The sequence below is a fragment of the Gossypium hirsutum genome, chromosome A08 (genome assembly GCF_007990345.1).
Source record: "Gossypium hirsutum isolate 1008001.06 chromosome A08, Gossypium_hirsutum_v2.1, whole genome shotgun sequence".
Taxonomy (NCBI): Eukaryota; Viridiplantae; Streptophyta; class Magnoliopsida; order Malvales; family Malvaceae; genus Gossypium; species Gossypium hirsutum.
This window is the reverse complement of record NC_053431.1, coordinates 122,120,831-122,127,436: the sequence shown is the minus strand read 5'-3', so window position 1 is coordinate 122,127,436 and position 6,606 is coordinate 122,120,831. Positions and strand designations below refer to the sequence as shown.

The 6,606-nt window shown below is 30.8% G+C and overlaps 1 long non-coding RNA gene across 10 annotated transcripts; it reads right to left on the bottom strand.

Annotated features, from left to right (window-relative positions):
• Window positions 1-1,423: 1,423 nt before the first annotated feature.
• LOC107893958 (uncharacterized) lies at window positions 1,424-6,190 on the bottom strand. 10 transcript variants are annotated; one of them, XR_001683080.2, is made up of 9 exons: window positions 6,013-6,190; window positions 5,621-5,816; window positions 4,999-5,155; window positions 4,698-4,871; window positions 4,476-4,553; window positions 4,220-4,396; window positions 2,431-2,510; window positions 2,237-2,317; window positions 1,424-1,708 (listed from the first exon to the last, which is right to left on the bottom strand). It is a non-coding gene; the product is annotated as an uncharacterized lncRNA (long non-coding RNA). The 10 variants fall into 10 exon arrangements; XR_005899909.1 differs by having other exon boundaries at window positions 4,698-4,904; window positions 5,621-5,826; window positions 6,013-6,147; XR_001683081.2 differs by having other exon boundaries at window positions 4,698-4,904; window positions 5,621-6,190.
• Window positions 6,191-6,606: the final 416 nt, after the last annotated feature.

Below are 6,606 nucleotides of genomic sequence, written 5' to 3'. Positions count from 1 at the left end.
AAAATTCTCTTGCTCTCTTGCCAATCTATCATAAAATCAACCATGAAAACTTAGCAAACATCAATAATTCAACCATCAAGTAATTGAGCTATAATGATCTATCATCAATTGTTAAGAATTCACTAAATCCTTCCTTACCTCAAAAAATAAGCTTTGCAATAGAAGAAGATGAAATGAAGTTTTCCTTCGCTTTTCTTCAAGTTTTTGGTGGTGATAAAGATCATGAAATGAAATCTTTTCATTAGGTTCATCTTTCTCCCACTATCTCTTATTTATCAATTTAATTAATCTTAATTAATTAATATTAAATTAATGATCAAAATCTCATAAAAAACCACTTAGTGGAATTGAATGGTTGCGATCAACACTAATTATAAATTAATTATGATTAAATTACTCTCAAGTCCTTAGTATATTACACACCAAGGCTTGTTCAATTTCAACTTTTAATTCTTTTTAATCTATTTTCCTTTCAATTAAGTCCATGTACTAGAATTACTAATCGGCCTAATTTTTAAATTTTACCTAGTAATTCACTCCCACAATCTCGTATTTGACACGTAATTATTTGATTCTAATTCTAGTTGATTCAATTAAATAAGTTTTGGTTTTAAAATTGAATTTTCAATACCACTGAAAATCGGGTTGTTACATGACTTGTCTCAAGATATGGAGATCCGTGTCTCAAGACATAATGTTAAAACTTAAAAATTAAATTTGGATTCGAGTCCTAACTTTTAAATTGGCTTAGCATAATCCCACAACTTGATGAATTAAATTATTAGACACTATGAATGTAGGTATGTGATTATAATGGATTATTAAATTGATATGAATGATTATCATTCACTAGATGATGTGTTTAAGTATTTAAGTTAGTCTAAGTTGCTTCGGCAACATAATGTAACATCAGACATACTGATTTGGCAATTGTCACTACAGCAAAACTAACTTTTAGCAGCGTTTTTTTAGGCCTTTAGAGGCGGTTTTACAAGCGCCGCAAAAAACGCCGCTATTGCTAACGCCGCTAAAGTTTGCGGCGTTTATTTGAAAAAACGCCGCTAAAGGTCATGACTTTTAGCGCGCTTTTACCACAAACGCCACTAAAGGTCATGACTTTTAGCAGCGCTTTTCTTAAAAACGCCGCTATATAACAGACCTTTAGCGACGCTTTTTTGACAAACGCCGTTAAAAATATAAACTTTAAAAAGTATATTTTAATTAAATAATATTTATTTTCTATGATAAATATTATATTATGTTTTATTTTTGAAATTTGAACTTTAAACTATACACAATTTTTAAAAAATCATTTATATGTAACTCAACAGAAATTATGTTCCAAAGATTCGTTGTGTCACTAAACAAAGAAAAATGATTTACACAAATAAATAAAAGACAAGAGAAAATGAAGGTTCTAATAAGCAAACTATTTTATAAGCAATCAGAAAGAATAGTATAGGAAATTCTTAGTATCCTACTTGAAGAAAGCATCGAAAAATATAAAGAGGATGAGAATGAGTACAAGGAAGCATCTTTAAGTTGAACCATTCTTGATGTCAGGTTCCTTGCCTGTCTCAAGGAGAAAACACTTGCACACAACAAGGACATAATGTCCCTTTCTCCATTTGACGTAATCACCTACATTCTCTCATACCCTTTCTGCCAATAGCAATTTTTCAAGTTCTTCTCTTCTTTTCTCCATTTCCTGCATATAAATGTCCATGAGATTATGGTATTTGATGAGAAAATTAGTTCACAGCTGTGATACTTTCACAATATTGGCCTGAAATACCCTACAAATCAATACCATTTTGCAAAATCTCCAATATTCTTATCATGTTAAGGTGTTTATTGATAAATTTCTTAAGAGAAATGTTAACCAATGCCGTGTAATTAAGCATCACTTTTTTCTTGAATTCAGTTAAAGTAAGCAATGTATTAAATGTTAGAGAATATCCTTAAAATGAACTGTTCAAGACTCCTGAAAGGTTGTGGGTTCAATATCTTAACAACAATCACTTGTAACGCATGACAAGAATGGGTTCTTACAGTATATCTGTCAACTTAAGAACACTTGATTATAATGTGGTAGGAGAGGTTTGAATATAAAAAAAAGAAGCATTCAGAGTATGACTAGACCTCCAATTGATCAAACAAAAGAATACATAAATAAGAAATCATCAAGGCAAGATGTAGACCAAAAGGCCAGCTTTGAACAACTCTCATAGCTTACCTCCAGATCTTGAACTGCTTGTTCCCTTGTAATTTCCTTTTGCTGGCGAGAACATTTGAGAAAGCCAATGCATAAGATTCCCTGACAAATTTATTATCAGTACAATCAAGGAGTAAACAAGTAGCAAAGAAATGAAACAAATTAAAACATTATATCAGTTATTCAACGGTATTATTCGGAAGGATGTTCAAAACCAGAATCCACAATAGATCGAAGCAGCTCCGGTTTCAGTAGAAAGTCTCCGAATCCCGAACTGTGAATTCCAACGTACCCCCTACACCACATAAAAAAGAAATGAAACAAATTAAAATAAAATTGCTTTACACTAAAACTAGCAGATTATATTAGAACATTGTTTTCCTTAAAAATATTTACAATAAGTTAAAAGAAATATTTTAAAATTTGATTATGTATATAATTATATGTATTTGCTTTAATTATATGTCTTGAAATAAAGTTTGTATGCATAAATAACTCCCCATACACAAACTATTTCAATCAGCATAAATCAGATAATTTGTGGCTTCAACATGCTGACTTTACCATAATTTTGTCTAAAATTTACAATCTTTAACATGGCACATCACTAAATTTAAATAGTTGATTTCACAATCATTATATCTGCATTTGGACCTTAATAAACCTAGAAATTATCCATGCCAAAACACATTTAATGTGTCCAAGAATCAGACAGTATAATGCAGCCATTAATCAAAACGAACTCTATTCAATCTATTCGAATTTGAACAACATAAGACATACTAGACTCTTCTACAAATGCTGGAAAACTTGTCCTTACCAGGCTATTTAAACGGCATAAACAAGGTAAAATCATGAGATTTAATCCGGCTTTTACTCATTAATTTTTTTCAAAGTCGAACCGCATCTTTCATGTCCCAAAAATCATAAAATTCAACATGCAGTATCATAAAATCAGTTTGAGCTCCAACCTTTAAATTTTCAAAAGAATATCACATCAAAAATTGGATAGAAATAATATTGACTATTTCAGCCCAAAACTCTCTTTCCCTTTTGTCTTTTACAGTTCATTTTTTTTCATGAAATAGTTTTTGATGTCACGAATTTACAAACTAAAGTTTAAACAACTTTTTTCACTGATATCCAATATTGACTGTTAAATTGACTTAGATTTAAAGTATGTTCTTTTACCTATCAATGAATATTGATTTACTATACCAATCATTGAGTTATTACTTAAAGCTTAATGGCAGAACTTTAAAAAAAAAACTTAACAATCTAGTAACTTAAATAAAAAATTTTGTATAGTTCAGCGATAAAATTATATATGTTTTAATTTAGTGGTTAAAATAAAACTCAGTGTTGTATTTATAGCAAAAAATTTATGATTATATTATACCAAATTTATATGGAGATTTTGTGACAAATAAATAGTGGATACTCTTGATAACATTAACACGTAGTTTGGCAAACACCTGAGGATATTGTTGTTATTACATTTTTCAAAAAAAATAGATATTTCTTAGTGCCGACTTTTAGATGCTTAAATTTTGAAATATTAATAAAATTATAATTTAATTTTCAATATTCTTTAATAATTATATACTAGAATTTTACTGTTAAAATAATCATAAAAACTTGAATTTAAACGTATATTAAATCTGATTGTAGATAGCAATAGAAATCATGAAACATTAAATCTGATTAATGCGTTAGATATTGTTCATCATTTTCATATAATAAACTGCAAATTTTGAAGTGCCAATAAATAAGTTCAGATGAAAGCATAAAAACTTACAAATACCCTTCCATTCAAAGGAACCTTTCAAAAGGAAAGGCAACCAAAATAGACAGTAAGATGGTTATGAGAAAAGGGAAATTTAATAATCAACTAAATCAATTGTCCAGAGAAAAAAAAATCCTGAGGTAGTTCAAAATCAGAGTATAATTTCAGGTCAAGTAATTATTAAAAAAATAATCAAATGAGTATATAAAATTACATACCTTCACGTTTGCGTGCTTCCTCTTATTCTCTCCTCTTCAGACCTCACATAGAATATTTTCTTGCACTTGATATCCCTTTCCTGCTTCCAGGCCTGAATAATTTTCTAACATGCGTGCCAAGCTATTCTTCTCTTTCAAGTCCCCATCATGATGCTGCCTACTCAACTCAACTTCCAGCTACAACATAGAAAAACAGAATTACGAATGATTATATCAAAAAGGTAGACAATGGCAAAAATATAAAACAAAACAGAACCTCTCATAAAGAAAGACTGCGACATATAAACGCTGCTCTTCCCTTCAAGATATGGAAATGCAAATGAAGATAGAACATCTGTTGAGGCAGACTTAAGATAACAAATCAAAGTCTTTGATATGTTTATAAAACATGAAAGGTCATATGTTACAAGACCTGGAAAGAGAAGCACTCAAAACAAAGTACTTCTTTCAACTGCAAAACAAGGAATTAAAATTTTACCTGTTGTTCACGTTCATGAAGCACCTTCTCTTCTAGCAGTCGTCGTTGAAAAGCGGCTTCAATCAAAGGTGCTGCTTCCTCTCTCTTAGCTCTTTCCATATGGTTCATTGTTTTCGCAACCTTTTGTAGTCTCTTCTCCTGTTCCTGCCTCTCCTTTAGCTGCTCACTCATCGCCTGCTCAAGCAAGGTTTGCTTTGTTAATTTCTCCTGGACACATGCATAGTCAGAACTTAAATAAAAAATAAAAATAAAGAACAACTTATAGGAGTCGGAAACTTAATGAAAATAAATGGCTGTTCACCCCATCTAAAATTGGCTTCCTTTTCCCTCTTTTCAAATGCTTTTCAGTTTCCTGTAGAAACACCTGTGCTTCTTCAAACTCCTGCTCCTCTATTTCCTTACAGATTCTTTCAGCTCGTTGTTGCTCAAATACAGCAGCAAGCCTCTTTTTCAAGTGCCTATAAAATTCCTACCAAGCATGACAATCTAGAAAGAACTATTGATATGAACTCATGAGAGCAAGTTTTGATTAGGCTAGGGTTCAAGAGTCTTCACATTTATCTATTTTAACTATAACATTTAAGCTTTTATAGTTTAACTCAGGGACAATACCATTTCAAGTATTTATCATCACACTTATTCAAACTCAACATCTTTATTAAAAGGCAGACTCAACATACCAAACAGTTTAACCTCAAATTTGCATTGGTTCAGATGTCTTTACTCACATCTTTATTGACAGGTTTTATGGAGACTAATTGTTCTGCTTCAAAGGACAAATAGAAAGTACTCAATTTATCACGTAGACTACATTACTTCAAAGGACCCAGAATTGAATACAAATAGAATCGCATGAAATTCAAATAAAACATACAGTAGAACCTTGGGGGAACAAATAAGCAAGAGAACAGACACATATGTACCATTGTTGGAGACTAATTGTTCTACTTCAAAGGTCTTGCACTGGGAAAGGGGGCGGCGGCCGCAAGTGCAGGTTTTGGAGTGGACCTAGAAGATGCTGATTTTGCTAAAATGTTGGAGAGCATCGACTGACACTTCTCCTGCTGCTGTTTAAATCTATCTAACTTCTCTTGTAATGCCATCACTCAAGACCTTAACCTTCACAACTCTCAAATCCCAGAGACAAAAAAGAAAGAAAAATCAAAGCAGAAAATCAGAAAAGCTTGTTAATAGAACTACCCAAAATCGCTGAATCTTAAGAATATTTCTTTACTTTTCCCAGCTTTTAAGGTTTTCTATCAAACTTTAATTTCGAGTTAAAACACTTCAAATCGCTGAATCTTAAAAAAATAACCTTGGTAGTTGGTAAGGGATTTCAACGAGCTTTCGGCTTCAATTTCTGTTTAGATGACTATCCTTTGATAAAAGGTTGAGGAGAGAATGAGAGTCCTAAGCGAAAACGCAGAAGAAGAGGGAGTAACGAGTGGGTAACAAAAAATTGGGGATTTTGATTTTCCCTGTTTGCGGCGTTTCCACTAAAAACGCCAGTATAGCTTAACGTAGTTTAAATTTTTGCGGTGTTTTGTCTAAAAACGCCACTATTGCTTAATTTTAATTTTTTTTATTTTTAACATATTTTTTCTATTCTTTTTTTTTTCAAAATTTTTAACATATTTTTGTGGTGATTTGTCTAAAAACGCCACTATTACTTAATTTTAATTTTTTTATTTTTAACAAAAAATTAGGGATTTTGATTTTCTCTTTTTTGCTGTAGAGGTTTAACGTGTAATTGTAGACGTGAAATTCTAATTGTAGTTTAAATGTATAGTTGAAATTTTAATTTTAATTTAATCATACACATTTAAAAAAATAAATACATCAATATATTTTTATATTGAATGAATATAAATATTTATGTATCCATGCAATATATAAATATAAAATGATG